This window comes from Phaethon aethereus, assembly GCF_964289735.1.
Source record: "Phaethon aethereus genome assembly, chromosome: 2".
NCBI classification, from domain to species: Eukaryota; Metazoa; Chordata; class Aves; order Phaethontiformes; family Phaethontidae; genus Phaethon; species Phaethon aethereus.
In genome coordinates, this window is record NC_138582.1 from 156,180,964 (window position 1) to 156,204,139 (window position 23,176).

Genomic DNA, 23,176 nt, shown 5'->3' on the forward strand with positions numbered 1-23,176 from the left:
ATAGACTCCTAAGTTATGCTTTTCTCCCCTTTGTTCTGATTTAATCTTTCTACCTTAAAAAAAAACAAAACCAGTTAGACAGGATCACAGAAAAGGTCCATCTGCTCTGTATCTTCTGACAGTGACCAACAGCAAACATCCAGGGAAGAGTATAAGTGTATGAAGAAACCTCTCTGATACACACTTCTGGTCAATGCAATTTGCACTACAGACTTCTTTAGCTGGATTGATATTTTCTCTTTAAGCAGAGGTAACAACTTAGCCTTCCAAGGTTTCAATAACAACTGTCTGTGCAGCACTCCAGAGCAGTAAAGCACTTTACAAGTGCTAAGTATCACTATTCAATGTGTTTCACTTGTGACGGTGGGCTGACCCTGGCTGGACGCCATGTGTCCACCAGAGCGGCTCTGTCACTGCCCTGCTCAGCTGGGCAGGGGAGACAGAATGTAACGAAAGGCTGGTGGGTCGAGATAAGGGCAGGGAGAGATCACTCACTGATGACTGTCATGGGCAAAACAGACTCACTTTTGGAAAAATTAATTTCATTTATTGAAAATCAAATCAGAGTAGAGATAATGAGAACTAAAACCAAATCTCAAAACACCTCCCCCTACCCCTCCCTTCTTCCTGGGCTCAACTTCTCTCCCTCCTCCCCCCGAGCGGCGCAGGGGGACGGGGAATGGGGGTTGTGGTCAGTTCATCACACCTTGTCTCTGCCGCTCCTTCCTCCTCAGGGGGAGGAGGACTCACACTTTGCCCCTGCTCCAGCCTGGGATCCCTCCCACGGGAGACCGTCCTCCATGGACTTCTCCAGTGTGAGTCCTTCCCACGGGCTGCAGTTCTTCACAAGCTGCTCCAGCCTGGGTCCCCCCACGGGTGCCGTCCTTCAGGAACAGGCTGCTCCAGCCTGGGCCCCCGCAGGGTCCCAGGCCCTGCCAGCAAACCTGCTCCAGCCGGGGCTCCTCTCTCTCCCCACGGGGCCACAGGCCCTGCCAGGAGCCGGCTCCAGCGCGGGCTGCCCACGGGGTCACGGCCTCCTTCGGACATCCCCCTGCTCCGGCGTGGGGCCCTCCCCCAGGTGCGGGTGGAGATCTGCTCCCCCATGGAGCTCCATGGCCGCAGGGGCACAGCCGGTCTCCCCGTGGGCTTCCCCAGGGGCTGCCGGGGAACCTCTGCTCCGGCGCCTGGAGCCCCTCCTGCCCCTCCTGCTGCTCTGACCTGGGGGCTGCAGGGCTGTTCCTCTCACATCTTCTCACTCCTCTCTCTAACTGCTGTTTTCGCAGCAGTTTCCCCCCTTCTTAACTCCGTTCCCAGAGGCGCTGCCACCATGGCTGATGGGCTCGGCCTTGGCCAGCAGTGGGTCCATCTTGTAGCCGGCTGGCACTGGCTCTGTCAGACAAGGGGGAAGCTTCCAGCAGCTCCTCACAGAAGCTGCCCTTGCCACCCCCACCACTACCAAAACCTTGCCACGGAAACCCAATACACTTGCATTAGAGATTTGATGATGAAATGCTCAGATTTAATATGCCTATTACATGTATGAGCACAAAATAATTCAACCAAAGTTTGAAGTCTAATAGCTGCCAACCAGTCTAACAATTTACATGATTTTCTGATGAAAAGCACCCTGAAGACTACTGCAGTAATAATGAGGTGTTTCTTAAAGAACCCAAATCAACATACTTACTTAAAAATATTTATTATAACAGCAGTTTAAACGCAGTACTTATAGCTTTTCGTTTTCAGACATAACACTTGCCTCTCTAGCAAAGTTACTTCTTTATGAGTTTTCAGAGTATTATCTCTGGAGTTGCAACGTCCTACAACATACTGAGTTTATGTTACGGTCAAGACATTTTACTCCATTTTGAACTACTTAGCACAAAGGGTCCTTGCAATAAATGCTACCACCCCTAGAAGCTCTCCTTTTCTCTTCCTTTCCTCTCAGCCCTAGCAAAACATTCTCTAAAACTTAGTAAGTAAATATGTTAGCATGACAAAAAAAAATATCCTACTGGGATGAATATTCCTAAAAAAATCACCTAAACCTATATGACTAGCAGAAAAATAATAACGTGCTTACAAAAAAAAACAAACCAAAAGTCAAATCAGTAACTTTCCATCAGGGGGTCTGTACAATACCACGTAACAGTCAACACAAAAATGCTCAGTGAATTCAAATGGTTTTCCCTGGCTGAAGAACAGAGCTGGAAGGGACCTGAAAGTCTTCTACTCTGAGGAGAATCAGCTATACCTGGTTATGCCAGCCAATCTCACCATAAAGATTTCAGATGTTGGAGAAATCCATACCCTCTGCAGGCAATCTACCTCCAGTGCTTCATCTTCCTTATCACTAGACAAAAATGCCTTTTTAACTTCCACTGTAAACCTAATATCTTTGCCCCATGCACTAGTAATAGGGAGAATAGATTATTCCCATCTTTTGAGAAACCTATTATGTCATACCAAGGTAGCTTTCAGAGTTTGATGGTAGCAAAGACCAGCTCTTGAAGAGATGCGTATCCTTTTGAAAATCAGTTATGAACCAATTATCCACTAGTAATTATTGCATATGAAATAAAACAAAGTCTACTTGCATTTCTCTCATGTTAAGTAAGTCCTTCGTTATGCTGGCATTGCCAACATGAAATATTTAAAATGTGTTACTTACAGAGTCAATTATAATAATCAAGTGAGAAAAATTCAATTACAAATCTTAAAATAATCTCTTATTGCATTTTAAGGGATCAACTACATTATGCCATGACTTCTTTAGCAATATTACAGTTGCTGAGATTTCAGAATTCTTATATGCTGTTTCAAATTATTCTCTGAACAATGTCTCCCCCAGTCTATCATATACTATATTGTCTACATAAAGCAAAAAAATTCTTATGGTCACAGATTCTCAAAGTACTTTATAAGGTTCTCATCATCTTGTTTGAGTAAATGATACTAATGGAACATGTAGAAGTAGACGACTGCATACAATAGCTGTTTTGCCCTTAAAAAGCAAATTCTATTCTATTTCCATTCCCTCTAAACATTCAGAGGTTCAGCCAGAAATTAGGGCTACCATATGCGACTGAAATTGCTGAGGAAATGTCTGTAAACAACATTTCATTTTTCAAACTCAAGTTTGAGTAGGTAAAGACTGCACAGCAGAGTTTATTCAAAAGCTACAAATAGACATTATTGAACAATTAAGGCATTATTTTCACTGAAGCATATCAACTTTTGTAGTACAATATGGAAACAATATCTTTCTTAAAAACAAAACAAAACCCAGTTAATTACCAATTTGGTAATCAGATCTATGGCTCTGTGATATTTAAATAGCCATCAAAAAGACGTAACTGGTAAGATATAACTGACATTTATGCATTTAAGTCACCTTAAAATAAAAAATAAGCTTTGAATTTAGTGAAATGGGCAGTGTTCAGTTAACAATTTTTGAGTCTCCAGAAGAATACAAGCCCAGAAACATTCTAAAACTGGTCAGATTCAACGAGCTGAATCTTCACTGCTTTTCTTCTTGCATATATTCCTGCCCCAGAAAACAGCCTATGAGGGCCATTATGAATCCAAGTTCTCTTAACAATGAAGACGAGAGAGGCAAATGAAAGGTCCAAATACTTGATGATTAAAATCCTCTAAATGAAATCCTTTAGACAGTATTTGTTTGACATATAAATGTTTAGCATTTACACGTTATTTAAATGCTGTAACATTTAAGTGCATTTGAGTATTTGAGAGTATACAGTAGCTGTCCAGACACTGTCGTATTCAGATGTAATCCTTCGCCTTCTTATACACAAGAATGAGGACAGAGAACGGTCTAACCAACAGGAAAGGACAGGCATGTGCAGTGGTTTTAATCACAGAATCACAGAATCACTAGGTTGGAAAGGACCTTCAAGATCATCAAGTCCAACCATTAATCCAGCGCCACCATGTCCCCTAAACCATGTCCTGAAGCGCCACATCCACACGTTTTCCTAATATCCAATCTAAACCTCCCCTGGCACAACTTGAGGCCATTTCCTCTTGTCCTATCACTAGTTACTTGGGAGAAGAGACCAACACCCTCGTCGCCACAGCCCCCTTTCAGGTAATTGTAGAGAGCAATAAGGTCTCCTCTCAGCCTCCTCTTCTTCAGACTAAACAACCCCAGTTCCCTCAGCCGCTCCTCGTAAGACTTGTGCTCCAGACCCCTCATCAGCTTCGTTGCCCTTCTCTGGACACGCTCCAGCACCTCAACGTCCTTCTTGTAGTGAGGGGCCCAAAACTGAACACAGTATTCAAGGTGCGGCCTCACCAATGCCGAGTACAGGGGCACAATCACTTCCCTGCTCCTGCTGGCCACACTATTCCTGATACAGGCCAGGACGCTGTTGGCCTTCTTGGCCACCTGGGCACACTGCCGGCTCATGTTCAGCCGGCTGTCAACCAGCACCCCCAGGTCCCTTTCCGCCGGGCTGCTCTCCAGCCACTCCTCCCCAAGCCTGTAGCGTTGCATGGGGTTGTTGTGGCCAAAGTGCAGGACCCTGCATTTGGCCTTATTAAACCTCATACAGTTGGCCTCTGCCCATCGATCCAGCCTGTCCAGATCCCTCTGCAGAGCCCTCCTACCCTCCAGCAGATCAACACTCCCACCCAACTTGGTGTCATCTGCAAACTTACTGAGGGAGCACTCAATTCCCTCATCCAGATCATCAGTAAAGATATTGAACAAGACCGGCCCCAGAACCGAGCCCTGGGGAACACCACTTGTGACCGGCCGCCAGCCGGATTTAACGCCGTTCACCACAACCCTCTGGGCTCGGCCATCCAGCAAGTTCCTCACCCAGTGAAGAGTAAACCTGTCTAAGCCACGAGCCGCCAGTTTCTCCAGGAGAATGCTGTGGGAGACGCTGTCAAAGGCTTTACTAAAGTCCAGGTAGACAACGTCCACAGCCTTTCCCTCATCCACTAGGCGGGTCACCTGGTCATAGAAGGAGATCAGGTTGGTCAAGCAGGACCTGCCTTTCATGAACCCATGCTGGCTGGGTCTGATCCCTTGGTTGTCCTGCAGGTGCCCTGTGAGCACTCTCAAGACCAACCGCTCCATAATCTTCCCCGGTACAGAAGTCAGGCTGACAGGCCTGTAGTTCCCAGGATCCTCCTTCCGGCCTTTCTTGTAGATGGGCGTCACATTGGCAAGCCTCCAGTCTTCTGGGACCTCCCCTGTTAACCAGGACTGCTGATAAATGATGGAGAGTGGCTTGGCAAGCTCTTCCGCTAGCTCTCTCAGTACTTTCGGGTGGATCCCATCAGGCCCCATAGACTTGTGGGTGTCCAGGTGGTTTAGCATGTCCTTGACTGCTTCCTCCTGGATTATGAGGAGTACATTGTGCTCTCCATCCCCGTCTTCCAGCTCAGGGGGCTGAATACCCTGCGGATACCTGGACTGGCTATTAAAGACTGAGGCAAAGAAGGCATTAAGTACCTCAGCCTTGTCCTCATCCTTGGAGACAATGTTCCCCGCCATATCCAGTAGGGGGATGGAGATTCTCCTTGCCTCTCTTTTTGTTGTTAACATATTTGTAAAAACATTTTTTATTATCCTTTACGACTGTAGCCAGACTGAGCTCTAGCTGGGCTTTTGCCTTTCTAATTTTGTCCCTGCTTGACCTAACGAGATCCTTGTACTCTTCGTGAGTTGCCTGCCCCTTCTTCCAGATATGATAAGCTCTCCTCTTTTCCCTGAGTCCCAGCAAAATCTCCCTGTTCAGCCAGGCCGGTCGCCTTCCCCGCCAGCTCTTCTTACGGCACATGGGGACCGCCTGCTCCTGCGCCTTTAAGATTTCCTTCTTGAAGACTGTCCAGCCTTCCTGGACCCCTTTGTCCTTCAGGACTGTCTCCCAAGGGACTCTCTCAACCAGTGACCTGAACAGACCAGAGTCTGCCCTCCGGAAATCCATGATAGCAGTTTTGCTGACCCCTGTCCTTACTTTGCTCACAACTGAGAATTCTATCATGTCGTGGTCGCTAAGCCCAAGACGGCCTCCGACCACCACATCTCTCACCAGTCCTTCTCTGTTTGTAAACAGCAGGTCCAGTAAGGCACCTCCCCTGGTGGGCTCACTCACGAGCTGCGTCAGGAAGTTATCCTCCACACACTCCAGGAACCTCCTAGACTGTTTCCTCTCTGCTGTGTTATACTTCCAGCAGATGTCCGGTAGGTTGAAGTCCCCCACAAGAACAAGGGCCAGCGAATGCGAGACCTCCGCCAGTCGCTTATAGAATGTCTCATCTGTGTCTTCGTCCTGTTTGGGTGGTCTGTAACAGACTCCCAGCAAGATATCTGCCTCATTGGCCTTCCCCCTCATCCTTACCCACAAGCACTCTACTTGGTCTTCACAATCTTCGATTTCTATGCAATGAAAACACTCCCTAACATACAGAGCCACCCCACCGCCTCTCCTTCCCTGCCTATCCCTTCGGAAGAGCTTATAGCCATCCATTGCAGCACTCCAGTCATGAGAAGCATCCCACCATGTTTCTGTGATGGCAACTACGTCATAGCTGTCGCGCTGCATCTTGATCTTGCATGTAGATGGATCAGGTTTACCTTTCCACTGCAGACTACTGTAATTGTAGCTAAAAGTCACTTAGTGAGCAGCAGCAACTCAGATGCCTAAACATGGAAATCTAAGTGTCATTTAAGTTACCCAAGACTTATTTCCATAGGAATGGCAGATATGAAGAAGACCTACAGCAGTCCCACATCCTTCCTGACTGGAGCTATAGGCTGGGTTTGCGTGCTTTAGGACGTCCAAAGCTTCTCTGAACATTCACATTTAGGCATTGCATTTGCCTTTATCTAATTTTCAGTGCGTACATTATGAAAACTGCATAGACATTAGAGAAAGGCATGTTCCCAGAGTGCCTTGATTTACCCCATCTCCATCTATGCACTATATATGGATTTCTCTCTTTTAATACCTATACTGTGTGTGAACATCCTCCTCAGTGCCTCCATTTTATGAGAATCACAGCATTTCCACACCTCATTCTGATATTGTAAAGCTAGATGCAAAAGTGATGCTCATTCACTATGACATCAGGGGTATACAACATCACAAGAGCAAAACAGACGATCCCTGGAGAGCTATGGATGGCCAAGCCTTCATGAATGGACTTCCATTTGCACCATACACTGAGAGGAAGCTTGGTTGACTTTAGACTTAATGAGTTTGTATCAACTTAGTAACTAAATGACCTCAGGGCAGGATTAGTATGTATGGGTAGGGAGCATTTACAGCTCTGCCTAAAGCTATCTCACTTGGCTGCTCTGAATTGCCCTCCTGAGGATACTAGTTCTCTCCTTTGACTATATAGATAGCTTAGCTTTCTAATTTAGGCATGAATAAGCTCCTTTTTAAAGCTTGGAATTATTTTTTGTGGAACCTATGTGGCTTTGGCTAGGACACATCCCGACAGATTTAGGTCTGATGGAACCACATTAAACCAGAGTATTTCAGAGATATCCGTTCATCCTCCAGGAGCTAACACTCGAATTTGGAAAGAGGAATTTTGGATTTAAACACATCAAGCAGTGTTTCTTTAAACTCTCTATATTTCACCAAGTTTTCTCTCTCAGTGAAATTTTCTAATTTGACAGTTAGATCCATAAACCATCATGACTATCTTAATGCTATCAACAATCTAAGTGCAGTATCAAAGTTCAGTTCATTGAGCCATCAAATAATATTCTCTTTGGGGCATTTTCTCCCCTTGATGAGCACGTGTAAGACCTAGTTACGTTAATCATCATATATACATTGAGCAGCAGATGTAATCCATTGAACATTCAGCCTGTCAAAAAGTATCAATTATTCAATCAGAACAGGCTGACTGCATGAATCATTTCAACGTTCACCACAGAGCAGGCTTGGAAAAAGGTTTTGATGAAATAGTAACTGAGTAGAAATTTTAAAAACTATTATTCTTAACTAAAATTTGAGGTATAAGCAGGGAAGGCACAAGTAGGTGTAAGTCAGGTTTAGGACTGCTTAGAAAGCATTTCTTTTTCTGTCCTCTCTGCTAAGCTCCTTCCAATTCAGATAATGTTTCCATTCTGCTGCAGGTTTCTCTCAGGAAATTAATTTCTTAGCTGGATGTCACCTGAGGACATCCAAATGAGCCACCTAACATTTCTGTAGCCTCTTTTCCTTCTAACGCTGTCTTACATCTTAACATTTCACATAACAACTGCAAGATTTTTATGGGAGACGACCTGATCTTATTACAAACCCTGTAAAGTGCTGCACCATACTCTATGGCATTATATAAACAAAAGTAAGATAGCGTCACTGCTTGAGGATTTTTTTATGTCCTGAAAGTCCTCTTTCACAGGGCAGTTGTACTGGGTAAAACTGAAGGTTTTGGCCAACAGGAAACAGGACTGGGAGAAGATTTATTTCCTCTGCTTTTCACTCTCTTACAGGAGATTCTTGTTTTCTTTCCCTTCCTGACTCCTAAAGTTGGGGCGTGGGTTGAGGTTGTATAGAAGGGGATAATTGCAGGAGGTACTTTGCACGACAAGATGAGATACTAGACTATTAGATGGGACTCTTCCTTATCTGGTGCATATGCAGAGGAATGTATTAAACAGAAGTTCTTTAAGGTACATTAAGCTTGACAGTCCTTCCTCCATTGTGAGTTTGGCACACACGATTGCTGTGAGAGAGCAACGGGGACTGCACCTTGCTCGTTTTAACACCAGCTCAGTCCTGACATTCTCCAGCTTCTAGTGATTTTGCAGTGAGATATTTTAAAGAAGTTTTTCTTTTCCCTCAGTTTTTCAAATGAACTTAATATAGTGTAAAGTGAGAGTTTATGATCCCGGAGAGAGATATACCATACAGACTAGCACAGCATCAAAAGCATCAGGAACAATTTTTCCAGCATCCCCCAGTGCCTCAACTCTGAGCCAAAGGGACTATTTTCTAATCAAAAGCCCTCATATTTCTCATTCTTTGCTACTCTTTTGATAACAGAAGGCCCAGCAAACAGAAGAAACAGAAACTCTATTCTGCTGTTCATGGAAGCCTGTTCACAAAATGCCTCCCATAGGCTGCTTTCCAGCAGCCCTGCTATTCCATTTAATACGTTCAGTCCTGGAGGATCAACTTAGGCAATTAGACAAGGGATTTGAGCTCTGAGGGATAATTGGATGACTTGCATGCAATAAACTTCTTCCACGCTCTCTTTACTTTTTTCTTTTGTTGTCTTTGCCCATCCCTTTGTTTCTCATCATTAATTTTTTTAATCAAGTTTGCAATACCCTTGCAGATACAGCAAGATAGTAATGTGACCAAGCACTGAGAACCTAAACACCTACATTGCAGCTCCTGCTGTTTCATGCCTCTCTAAATCGTTCTGATGTGATACCAAAGGGAAGAGCAGCTGAGTTTAGATGATGGGATGCAGCAGTCAAGACTTCATTTTTTGTATCTATCTGCAGCACTGCTGAAGTTGCAGAGAGGGAATGAATGAGCTCAGTTGTCTTTGCCTAATCTCAGGTGAATCCTGGAGGAAAGTTCATACAGGGTGGAAAAAAGTATTACAGCAGAATTTAATTGTTTGTATTCTGGTGAATTGTGTGTGAATTCTATCATGGCCAAGGAACTTAATGCCACAGATTAAGGGCTGCTGAAATGTAGTTACCTTTCTTTTCCACCTATTACTACCTTCCTCCCCACTCCTTGTCATCTCCAAGTCCCAGTCTGGGAGCTCTTTTTGCCTCTGACACACAACCTTATTCTCACTCTTTAGTCCTCAGCCTGCTGCTTCTAACTTTCATTTCCTCCTATTTTGACATGTTCCTCTCACATCAACCACTTCCCTGATGCCATCCTTCCTAATATTTATTTACTGTATAAAATTTTAAACTTCTCTTAGTTCGTTTTATTTCCTGTACGCTAGCACAATTTGTCAGTCTGGGTATACAGCCAAGTTAAAAATCACATGCAAGTTTCAACATCTCCCTTAAATATTACTATATCATTCTCTTTTATAATAAATGTAAGTGAAATATTAACGATCACTGTGCTATCAACCGTAAAGAGTAATACCAACAAAAAATAAAAATCAGATATTAAACCGCCTAGCTTAAATGTGTAGAGATTGTGTAACCAACTGCTGAATGTGCAGAAGTCCTTTTCAATGCCCATGTGTAAGGAATACAAATATTGCAGCCACAGCTACTGAGACTTAGCTCAATCTGTGGGAAAGAAAGTTTTTCTCCTAGATGTCCACATTCAATCTCATAAGAGCAAACAGACACAATGATGTCCTGTATACCTCCTCTGAAGAGCTGCTCAGGTAGCACTGACAGGCATAATAAGAAATTAGGACAGACTGTGCACCTGACCATGTCAGGTTTCTTACAAATGAAAAACATCCACCAAAAACAAGGTCAAGAGCAAAACAAAATTTATTTCTCTTACCACTAGAGAGAGAGGTATTCAAGAGCTAGCCATCTTCAGATGAAAGTATGGGGAATTTTAATATGAGATAAATATCTTACTGAGAAATAAATTGAAAAATACTTTTCAGAGTTCTTGTATGACTGGAGGGAGCATGCAGCTCTGCTCTCCGTACCTCCTCATTAAAGAGCAGGTTTGAGTAGCTCAGGCAGAATGCTGAAGGATGTAACCGTTGAGTAGCTTCAGATAGTACTCTTGTGCTCTGCACAAGAACATGTATTGATTGAACATGGAGTAATGAACTAAGAGGGTGAAATATGAAAAACATGATTGAACTAAGCTCACAAAAGGAGAGGCATTGCATTTGTCTCCAAACAGAAGAAGAAAAGGATGATGGTAAAGGATTTTCTGTTCTGTCGTGCAATGTGGTGTTATCTGAGCTAGCTTTTGCCTTTGCAACAGTCTAAACAGTCTAAACATAGAAACAGAGGTCTCAACAGCAGCTAATTCACCCTGCTTTGTGACTGAGGAACACACATCAAAATAATTTTTCCCTCTTTCCTTAGGATCTCAAAGGGATACCCTCAGACAGGTACTGGGAATTTCAGATACTTTGTCTTTCTGCCCTAGGCCCTAGTACATTCAAGAGAACATTAAGGTGATAAAATATACCAGGCAATTGTCTTCTCAATCAAGAGCTATAAAAGAAAGAGAGCATACTATCTGTCCACATAAAGCTGGTGGACAAACCCCATTTCCAAGCGACTGAATGTGCACTACATGAGTGATGGAATAAACCCCAGTAGGAAACAATTCAGTGTAAGGAGGGAGTCAGACCAAGTGACTAACAAGGTCTTTTCTATAACTCAATAGGAAATGGTTTCTGGAAGAACATCACCAGGCACTTCTCACAAGCGTACAGGTGTTAACCCTGGTGCCCTGGCCACGTTCCAGCCCAAGTAATTACCTTTTTCACTTAAATTCTCCTTCCAGACTCTCCTGGCTTGTCTCCACTCCCCAGCCCTGATTTATACGCAATTAAACAGCAGCAGTGTTTCACTGCGCAGGTGGTTGCTTCTCAGTGCAGGGAGTGGTGAGGGGATCAGCCATGGAGTGAAATGGTCATTATATTGACTACAAGTCCCCATTAAAGGTTATGAAGTTCTTTAGGATGCTTGCAAATACACTATCTAGGTGAAAGACAACCTGTATAGATCATCCTGTTCGTCATCTCTGCTTACAAGGAGGGCAGTTGAATTTTTTTTTCTTTTTTCCTTTTTTTTTTGAGGGTGGGAGAATAGCTGGCTCCCCTTTGTCACAAGGGACAAGCTCAGCAGGCAGCTTCCTCTCCCCAGTCACCGTCCTGCAGTGCTCCTGATCTCCACAGAATTGTTGCTTCATTTCCCCCCTCCCTCTCCTCCGGTGCAACCCTTCAGCTCCACAGGAGGCACCGGCATCTCCCCAGGCTCAGATCCTGCCATGCCACAGCGCTCACCATCTGCAAATTTTAGCTCATGAATGAATGTAGGTGCGCAAGGCTTTGAGAAATGCTTGGAAGCCTTTGTTTCACAATTCCCTGCCAACACAGTATCATTTCTCTAGTAGTTATGACCTATTTTTGTCCAGGATATTGTGCAGATGAGCTGCAGAAGCTCAGTGTTAAAAGAGAAATACTGAAAATCCTGCCCATGCTGGAGAGCAACACAATTCTCCACCAGCAGAATGAGACTGACTGAAAAGCAAGAAGTACATGTAAGGAGCATACGCAGTCCAACAGCGCACACAACTCTGAGCTGTTTTTTAAAAGTATTTTCAGAAGCGCTATTTTTGGTGGAGATGAATGTTGTACACACAATACAAAACCTGTGAAATAAAGAAGAAAAGGCCGCTTCCTGTATTTCAAGAACAATGAAGAGTTATACTTTCTCTTCAAACTTTTTGTTCAAGTTTTGGGTAGTGTAGGGGAGAAAAAGACAACTTACGTATTCACAATAATTTGTGAGAAACAAGTAACTAAATGTATCTCTGAAATATGGAAATACCATAGGTGATTTAAGAAAAAAAAAAACAACCGCAGCAATTATTTTAGGAAAATTGCAATGTTAACAATGAACTATTATTTTGTAAAGTAATCCTTATTGTTATAAAAATTTCTTTTGACGTCTGAAAAATTTGAATCTGTTGTTCCATATTCCAAATCTTACAGAAAGTGATTTTTTTCTTTTTTTTTTTTAAGACACGCTCTGCAATTCTGACTCTTCTCAGAACTGCACAGCAATGGGATGAGAGGAAATGGACACAAACTAGAACGCGGGAAATTCTGATATGAGAAGCTTTTTCTTTTTCTTTTTTTTTTTTCCAGATAGTATGAAACTGGTCAAATACTGGAACAGGCACCCAGGGAGCTGGATGACATCTCCATCCTCAGAGATATTCAGGATACTACCGCAGCTCTGAGCAACCTGACCTGATCAAAACTGCTCTGAGCAGGAGGTTGGACTAGATGAGCTCTGCAGGTCACTTGCTCTGGAGCAAAAGAGTTTTTAGAGAAGATTTTTTTACATGAATACATACAGACAGACATAAACATGCACACATAAAAATTCTGCCACAGCTAAACACATTAATGTATCTACATCTTATTCTGCACGTGTGTATGTGCTCTACTGAATGTGGATACACATTCACATATGACATGCTACATAGATGATGGAGGCAGCTGAATCTGACAAGGTATATTAAAAAACATAAGCATGAGCTCCAGTAAAGTAGGGTTATTCCTCACACGAAATGCCGTCTTGGTTTTACTTGTTTTCCTGTTAAATTCTGACATCTTAAGCTGCAGTTGTTTCAACTACATCAGAATAGTGCAACTAATGAAAGGTAATGCAATTCAGTCCACGTGAATTGTTCAATGTGGCCTAAAAGGAGAAACAACAACTTAGCTCTGACCATCTAAGCAAGATATAGAGGACATTTTTTGAAATTCTAATTAGACGTGATTGAGGAAAATGGCTACAAATAAGAAAAGAAAAAGATTGCCCTGCCCTAAATCACCATGCATGCACAGTACTGGCATCAACTGCATCCACCAAGTGAGAGATAAGCAAAGAAAAACGAAGACTGTGGGTGTTCTCCAGCCACCTCCAGAGAGTATCAGGGTACAGTCTGCAGCACTTGGACTGCTTCACCCCACTATGTTCTGCTGACGCCAAGTAATCAACTATTTGTTGTTTTAACACGGTACCTGAATGGAAAGTTTCCTGGATACCACTACATAGGGAGACCTTCCAAGAAGAATCAGGTTATGAATCTCAACTTAAAATAGTAACACAAATGCATTTTGGGACTAGAAATTACCAGAGTATGATAATGTAGACAAAACTTAGATGAACAGCCCTACTAAAGTGAAAGGAGCAATTTCTTCTAATTGTACATCCTTTACAAAATGCCTTTGCATAAATTCCCATAATTGCTTTTCTTCATGATCCCCCAAAGATTTAGATTAAAAAATATTACTTACAGCACTGTTTTAATTCCGACCTAGTTTTAGATTAACTATAAAGGCCTAACTTAGTGACTGTGCAATTTTACTGACGGTACCAACTCTCTTAAGTTCCCTCTATCATCTTTCTAATATTTTTGCCTCATTTGCCATACATAAAACCATACATGTCCTCAATTTTTAATATGTCTATTTGAGAATATATACTTTATCAGATACAAAGATTGAAAAAAAAATTAATAAAAGCAAATGCATGGAAAATTACTTCCACAGAAAAGAAGCCTCTGTCTTAAGTACAGTTTTAAAAAAGTTGGATCAATTAGCAATCCCTGAATGTTAGAAACATCTTAACAATGTCTCAGAGATGAAAGAGCATATCACAGAATGAGGAAAGGGGGAAAAATTAAATTATGTCTGCAGTCATAATGAATCAAAGCCCAGAAGGTGGTCTCCAAATCAGCAGGTTTTGATGAAATATTAAGGAAAATGATTATTGATGAAAAATGAATAAACTCTTTTTGATTTTAGCAACCTTTAAATCACACTTTCCTAATTAAAATAGCTTCAATGCATCCCTCCATTCCTTGATGGGCATTTAGCAATCCTTAGAAACGGGTGGGTTAATTTGACAACATTTTAGCAAATATGCATAGAGTTTATCTTAAGCAAGCAGACACAGCACAATTTAAGACAAAGTACAAAATAATACATAGCTAAACCTTCTTTCTTTTTCCTTTTTCTCTTTGGTTTTTTTACACTGTATCTATTAATACAATTACAAAGTAATGACAGTCAGCTTCTCCGTGTTTTCTCTGCAGCATACAATACCCAGTAATATATACTACAACTATTAATGAGCCATGAACTACGTCTCAGGAAATAAAGACCGATGCTACTATTTTCTGTCTCCTTTGTTTGCCAGGTCAGAGTGCTTTTAGGACAATTACTCCTACTACCTAGGAGGCCTGTTACTGCGGGTACTGCAGCCTTCTGCAAATAAATTTCCTTCCCAAAGATAAGTGGAAATGAGAAGTCTGAAGGACATTAGTTCCCATATCCCTTGAAGTCGTACGAATTCTAATTGCTTTTTAAAATGTCGGTAGTAGTAATTCTGTGTTCTCTTTTCATCCCAGTTCTCACAGTGTTTCTTTTTAAAGGGAAACCTAGGAATGAGGGAAGGCTGTAATCGAAACTGAATTGTTGCACACAGAAGACATTTCATTACAGAACGCGATGCAACTCAGGCGTGCCATGCGTTATTGTTAGAAGATTATACACAAAAATTTAAATTGAGCAAAATCTGCTCCTTTTCTTTCATAAATTAAGCTTCATATGTTATATCACCATTTAAATTCCAGGCAGATGAAATTACCTATCCATTACAAATATGTGACCTATTTACTGTAATAACATTTCATATATCCATCATGTAAGAAAGACTTCTATGAATGCATCAGATTGAAAAGCTATTTAAATGTCACCAGTATTTTAAGGAATAAAAAAAAAATCATGGCAAGTAAATAAGTCTGATGTTAGAACAACACTGTTCAGAAATACTTAATCATATAAAACAAGTCATGCAAGAAACCTTTTACTGTCTCACATCATGCTGTTTGAGCCTTAAGGAACAAGATTTCAAACACCTTATAAACCAATCCTTCAACAACATGCTATGAAGTATAAGACTCCAATAACAGACTGTTTTCTGAATGATGAGTGGAAAAGCATTGGTTTTCAGCTTTTCCAACCAAGAACAAACTGAAATGAGCATTTTCTCAATTTCCAGGGTTGCCAATGTGGTGTGTTTCATAAGCACTCATTCAATGAGTTTACAAGACGTTAAAAGGAATTAAACACCACGCCCAGCATATGTGTAGTGATGCTATTTTCCTTCCTAAAATTAACTGCAGAGGATTGCTCCCCACCACACTTCCACCAGTGGCAAACTACTTTGACCGTAAGCAGGATGCTTTTTAAGTCACATAAACAAACAAGACTGGCCATAAGGATAAACAAGGTAGTTAAATATAGTTTGTTTCATCTGTGAAGGAGATAGATAACATCAAAAAAAAAGAACAGAACAAAAAACCCTCCAAAACTCTCCAACTTTAGAAGAACATACACAAAAAATTAATTTTTATTTTACTTTTCATCCATTAACCTACATTAATTTAAAGACTTATATATTTAGTTTTAGCAAGTGGAAGGACAGGATTCAGTGAACACACAGCACTCCCTCCAAGCTCTGCCTGTGCATCCCGCTTCTATAATCAGATAACTCCAAAATGCAAAACCCCCAGCTCTTTAAATGCTTGGAGGGGAGAAGCCTCAACCCTTCACCAAAGAGGAACAGATGGGTTGACTGGAGGGACATAAAAGATAGGAGAATCATAAATTTATGTTCTATTTAGAAAGGGCTACATTCAACAGCAACAACAAATTAAACTGATGAAATTATGGTGTTCAAGTGCTGCATAACATCAGTTCGCAATCCAAATTTTGGTTAGCAGGACTAGCAAAGAACAGATTTTAACAGTTTACACTGGAAGGATCAAAGCACTTCATTTAATGAATGGGAGAGCCTTTGCTTTTTCGGCTTTGCGTACTCAAATATTCCCTGTAATTTTCTCAGGATGAAGAACTCCAAATTGTATTGATGGCATTAGTGGGAAATAAAGATGTGCATGTTACACACACCGCTGTTTTTTTGGACTACAGTCTCAGGCCATACAATAACCGTTCGATGCCTGAGATATTGCCTTTTCTAGTTTTTACATCATGTTTTGTTTCATACTAGGATATATATAAAACTTAAGTTTTGTTTTGTTTGTTTTTTTTTAATTAAATGCTGCTTTCTACCATCTGAAAAAATGTAAAGGTTGTTCCCTTTTTTCCTTCAAGCAACCAAACACCCAACTGATCTGTATCTGTGTGCAAATTGCGCTGATACACTAATGAAAAATACTATGCATAATTCAGTCACAATGTATTTAAAATCCTAATATATATATTATACCCTTAAATGGATGAAAAGTGACAGGTTTTGATCTACCCTTTATAAGCATAGTTTCTCATCATAAGCAGTAGCTGCACTTAAAGAATTGAAAATCACAAACCTAAACAGATTCTCCTAATTCCCAGCAAAGGGAGGTCGTTACCAATGGCTCAGAACGGGGGCACGAGGGGCGCGTTTGGGTGGGCTCCACTTCCCCCCCTCATCTTGTAACCTGGAGCGGGAAGTTCATCTCTCTCTTATCTTTCTGGGCATTTTCCCACTGCAACCATTTGTGGACGTACTAACTCAGGCTGCTTTTGTAAAAACAAACAAATAGCTGTCGCACTTCAGATTACACGACAAGCCGACTGGAGGAGAGAGGAAGCAAAACCACCGGGGTTTAAGTGAGGCTTCGGCTGTGGTAAAAGGAGAAAGACGTGGTTCTCACAAGAGTATCAGTGCTCGGTATCTATTCAGAAAGAAACCAGGACTTTCAAGTAATTAAAATGGGAGACCTGAATAGAGTTCACTGTAAGTCTGCCATTTATTCCACCAAAGTGGTAACCCAAACAGGGAGAGCAATTGCATACTTTCACAATAGGGAGCCTACATAAATCCTCATGAATTTATATTAAAACTTGTCTTATATTCTATCAAGATGGAAGAACAAAAGAAAACAACCAACCTAAGATAATAAAATGCCAATGCTAATAGTGTCTATTGGGTTCTAAATACGCGGGTCTACGAGAGACCAAGCTAATTTTTAGGCAGTCCTGGGGGCAAGGATTACTGGCTTATAGGATGAAGGGTAGAGGAACAAAAAAACCCAATGTGTTAGCACTAAAGTGAAATTAAACCCTGTGAAAAGTCTCACAGAGGCTCTAACTAATCCTTCTCTGGGTTATCACAGACAGAAGAGGAAAAATACCACAATGACTTCCAAGTATTATTTTCAGTTTTACATGTTAGAGAACTGCAAATAGTTCATTAACCCACTGCTTTCCACTGGGTTGTCTTGGAAAGTGTGTCTGATTACCCTATAATGGCATATGTGCCATTTTCCAGGCCAGGAAAGTCTTTCCAGAAGCCAGATTCTCACAGGAATGAAGCTTCGTTATGCCACAAAAAGGTGACAGTCACAGGAAGGTAAGGATTTAAAACCTACTACTATTAATTTCTGAAACATTACTGATTATTTAGGGAGCCTGGATAACAAACAGGTCCCTGCTCTGGAATGCTTACATCCTGATCAAGTATTTACAGTGTATTCACCTACATGAGTGGTTCCTTCCCCTGGCAGCACGTCATCCGTAGGGCTCTGACAGCAGAGGGTGATAAACAATGAAGAACAAGGGATGCAAGTGCAGGAAAACACTTCCACATCAGCGAACAGAAGTAAACAGAGGTAGGAGGGAAGAGCTTACTCATAATCTTATTCAACCTGGGTTGCTAGCCTTCTGCACAGCTCTGCAGGTTTTAAATGTCACTGGCGAGATGGTTTACCGTGCCGTGGCCTTTCCCTTCGTGAAAGCGCTCTTCAAGTCAACTTCCAGAACCATCAAAAAATCTCTTCATTTAAGAAACAAGAAGTATCCCAGCATTTGCAGGATGCATCACCCTGAGTAATAACTCCTATCTCCATCTCTGGTGGGCCTGGCAGTAAGCTCAGATTCTGATGCATAAATGATCCCACAGACTTCAGAACACCCCTGTGACTGACACTACTAATAAAGAATTTTAATATAGTTGCACAAGTGCCTTGTTTTTTTAACAAGTATTTACCCAGGCATGGCAATATAGTAATTCATAGCTTTCATGGCCCATTCTGTTATTGCTAAGAGTTATTTTACACACAGTAGAAAGACAGGGTCTGCTTATTTCACTTTTTACCTATTTCTATATTATATTAGAGTGTTTCTTTCCAGTTTCCGGGATTCATTACTCTCATGCCAATTTAAGCACAAAGATACTACTGAGCAAATAAAAGTTAACATCTAAATCAAATGTTCTCCCTTTCTTTTTGGAAAAGTAGCAAGTAAAGTATGTGGCCTGACCTTAAAAACAGCCTCTTGCCTCTTCACACCGAACAGATGACAGTTAAAGAAAGTGGGATTATTTTCAGTTCCCAAATATTCCTTTGACATAACTTGATTCCACTGCTGATGGAAAAGAAACCAGTTCATAAAGGTCTCCCTTCTAAAATGAACATTTTTTCTTTTTAATGGCAAAATGCATGCAAAAAGCATATGATTATGGTATTTATGTTTCCATTAAAACGTCCTCAGCAAGCTGGGGGAGTCTAGCCTACTATTTTCAAGCTATTTAGATTTACAGCAGCACAGTGCCTATTTTATTTCAATTATATTTCAGGACAATGCACTCTTGGTGGGAAATGATTACAGAGTGACAGCCAGTAAACGTCCATTAGGAGTTGTCTTTCTACATACCGCTCATCTATGGATGTCAGGTGATCTCTATAAAACCCCATTGTATAGCATCATTGTCATCCACATGAAAAACACTATTGATCAGTAGTGCAGCTTTTCTTCTGTATGATGCAAAACATACTAGAGATATTTTTCAGCAAAGTTAAAAGCTTTATCCACAAGAACACAGTTCTCAAGACACTTCTTTCCTGAAGTGTGAAATAAACATAGATTATACATTCCACCTCGATTTCGCTCCGTTAATGCCTAACATAAAAAGTGAAAAACTTCTTAGCAGCCTGTGTAAGCTATCAAAACATAGGATGGAGCTAATGTCACAAGGGCAGCTGATGTATATGCAGCTATACCGATCACCAATCACCCCCAGCTTTATTTATTTATTTATTTATTTATTGCTAGAGCTTAATTTCTTCTGAGCAATAAACTTCTCCTCTGTTAAGAAAGAGAATTTTCTTCAATTCTCTAGGATCAAGAACAGAAAACAATTTTTTGTCATGCTGCTGGAGAGACTTGCTATGACTAGTGTAACTGGAATTTAAAATGTGTTTCAAGATTCACAGAAGCTATTCGTATGCATGGACTACATAAGAAGCCCAAAATAAAGAACCTCCCATACTTCAACTACATATTTAACAGATAATAATTATCACTGAAAAACCAGACCAGACAAACACCACACACCCCCAAACCCCACGAATATCCATCAACATTAAAGAAAAACACTTAACTCTGACCCAACATAAATCTGCATGAAAGCAATTCCAAAACAGCTTCAAGTCCCATAAAAATATTTTTGAGTAAAATTTATTTTTTATAGGGGTTTTTTTTAAATAGCTGTTGTTGGTAAGATGGATAAAGCAATGCCACTTACAGACATACAGATGTGCGAGTGTCCAATGAGTAAGTTAACATCTGTCTCATTTGCTGTATTTTGGCATTATACAATCCACTTTCTAATTTAGAGAAATGGACAGACAAACTATTTAAGGAATAGCCATGTTCTTCCTACTGTTTTATACTATCTGTCTACAATTTTAGTGCTTGGGATACATGCAAATATAAAATACATCCAAGAAGGAGAATGAAGAAACAGGCCTGTTTTTAACACTGGTGTCAAGTTAGGTTATAAAATAACTTGGGGGACCTCTGCCTGACAACTTGACGGTACCATCATTTGGTGGAGCTCTATAATAGTTGTCCTCATAATATCCTTAAACTTGCAGAAAATAAAATGAAATTGTCCATTATTCTGATGAGCAGTTTACATATTTGTCCTCCACTTTGTTATCATTCATATGCCATGACACAGTTAAACTTACATCAGTTGGTGGCATGTGTTGATGAAAATAAAAGAGAAGTTGAAGGAATATTAAAGAAAAACAAACCCTGACAAGGCCTCACACACAGGCACAGTAATTCTCTTGCAAGTTAAGGAAAAATTTGTCATAAGTGTTCAGCAATGGTATGCAAACTATTATGGGACATTTTGTTACAAGCTCCTTTGTAAGAGACTTTTAAATAACCTTTTGGACATACTTAAATGTCAAATTTTGTTTGGCACTAACCACCAAACTGTAATAGAAATAACATTTCCCATATAAACAATGCTGCTTTTAATATGAATGTGCTAAAGATTTGAGACAGCCTGGCCATTACCAGCTCCTGGCAGTTCAGAACAAGGGTAACGTGCGGTGAGTGATTTTCCTTCTCATCCACAAAGGCTGGAAGCGACTGTTTCCATTTAGGTAACCTCTGAAATGCCCACAGGAAAGGAACGGATGGCAGGGCAAAGGGGTAAAACACACCGCAAGGAACGCTCACCGCAGGTGAAGGCTAACATAAACAATATTTTAAGGACGCAGAACTGTAAACAACTATTTGTCCCCAAATTTATTGTAGCATTATCAGGATAAACCAGACTGCAGAGAAGAGAGCTCCCTGGAGAAGAGCCTTGTGAAGAGGCACCTGGATGCTTGGTGTGGGGAGAGGGACCACAGGAGAGGCCAAGTGACAGGGGAAGGTCTCACTGCTGGAAAGGGACAGTGAGAAACTAGTTGTGATGCACATGGATTGAGGAGCCAGATGGGGAGACAACTCAAATAACAAGCGTCTGAGGCCCACATGGCCACAGCTATTTATTAAAATGATGCTCAGATGATACTTTCTTAATAAATCTTAGACAAAGCCTGTAAAACACAGAGCAGCCTTGGGAAGATGACTCAGCTGCGATCCAGGCTCTTGCTGAACATTAACACAGGGTCAAGCTCTTGGACATGCATCACACACCTCAAGGAAGACTGAAAGCTGCTCCCTCACAGCTGTTGTATCTCCTCCGTGCCCAAAGCAGGGGACACACTCTCTCAGCAGTGGGTCGGAGGTATGGATCTAACTTCTGGGAGTTAAATTAGAGCCTGAGATTGAGCAAGTTGCTGCAACGTTCCCCAAAAGGTCTCCCAGAGACGGGTGGGATTCACCTGTTCCTCAGCTTGGCTGTTAATAAAGGTGTGAGGAGAGAGGAAAAAAAACCCCATACACTAGACACCCCCATGCTTCAGACTCCCAAACAGGTACTTCAGAGCTCATTTATAGCAAATAATAATCTTTTCCCATCTGAACTGCCTATTTCTTTCCAGGTGTTTCTTACCAGATGTGTCCTCCCTTTGTCACAGGACTAGGGGTGGCTCTTCTTGCCCCAGTTCTAGTCTTCTAGAAAACTTGCGTTTTCTCCCTCTGCTCAAGCCTGTTGTCTGCTCCGGGTCTTTCCTTTTGTCATGCCGTGATCCAGCCGTGAGAGACGGGGCCCGGGGCAGCCTGAATGTGCAGAACTACCACACTGCTCTTCAGTCCTACCCCTGTGATTAACATCAGATTCCCCTGGCACTCCGTTATCTTCAGTTTCGCTCGCTCTCTCCCGGCTCTTTTATCAGCAATCACACAGAGTTAGCTAGGTCATGCAGGTCTTATATTTCACCGTGCCAGGTTTGCATCAAAGAATTATTTTTTTTGTTGATGTGACATTGATGCCATTCAACTCAGGCATGAAACACTGCCTTTGGTCTAACAAAAACAGCCGTGAGAGTCACCATGTGGCAGCCATATCCAACCAAGCTATCTTGATTTCCAAAGGCTCAAAAGTGCTGAAATGTCAGGCACCTGGGCATACCGGTGCCAGTCAATATAAGGCTACAGAATATAAAATTTCAAGGGCACAGATGAAACTGTTGTCTTCTAAAATTACTTTGCTTCCTTCACTGAAATAATGTACACATCCACAATATATAAATTATTTTTATTTAATATGAAAAGTAGAACTTTTACACAGTGCAATACTGCAGAATAGTGGAACCGAGAAAATAAAAAGGCAGTTGCGCTACTAAATTTTAGTAAAAATGTATGCATTCGACAATGCATCTGAAATCGCCTTATTTGTTATGTTAGAGGACATATTTTTAGCAGTATTATGGAAAGGATCTTTTCAAAATAGATCTAGCAGAGGGTTAAATACACCAATCTCAGTCCTCACTTAAAAGAGTTTTAGACAATTAACTGAACTCTGCACGACAGCTACTTTCCTTAAGAGCAAATGCAAATGAGACTGTTACCACCTAGAACAGAATATACCAGACAAACAGCAGTCCTCACTGCAGAGCTATACAGATCTCAAATACTGTCACCAAAGACACTGCTTTGCTGATTTAACTGAAAGTCCAGTATTTTTCTTCTGGAAAGAATGGGGTAGAAAACAAAATAACAA

At 41.3% G+C, this 23,176-nt stretch overlaps 1 protein-coding gene across 8 annotated transcripts in view; it reads right to left on the bottom strand.

The window, feature by feature from the left end:
- The window catches only part of PARD3 (par-3 family cell polarity regulator), a gene marked incomplete at both ends in the record, with an annotated part of 463,052 nt that overhangs the window by 79,180 nt on the left and 360,696 nt on the right, over positions 1-23,176 (bottom strand). The window lies entirely within an intron of this gene.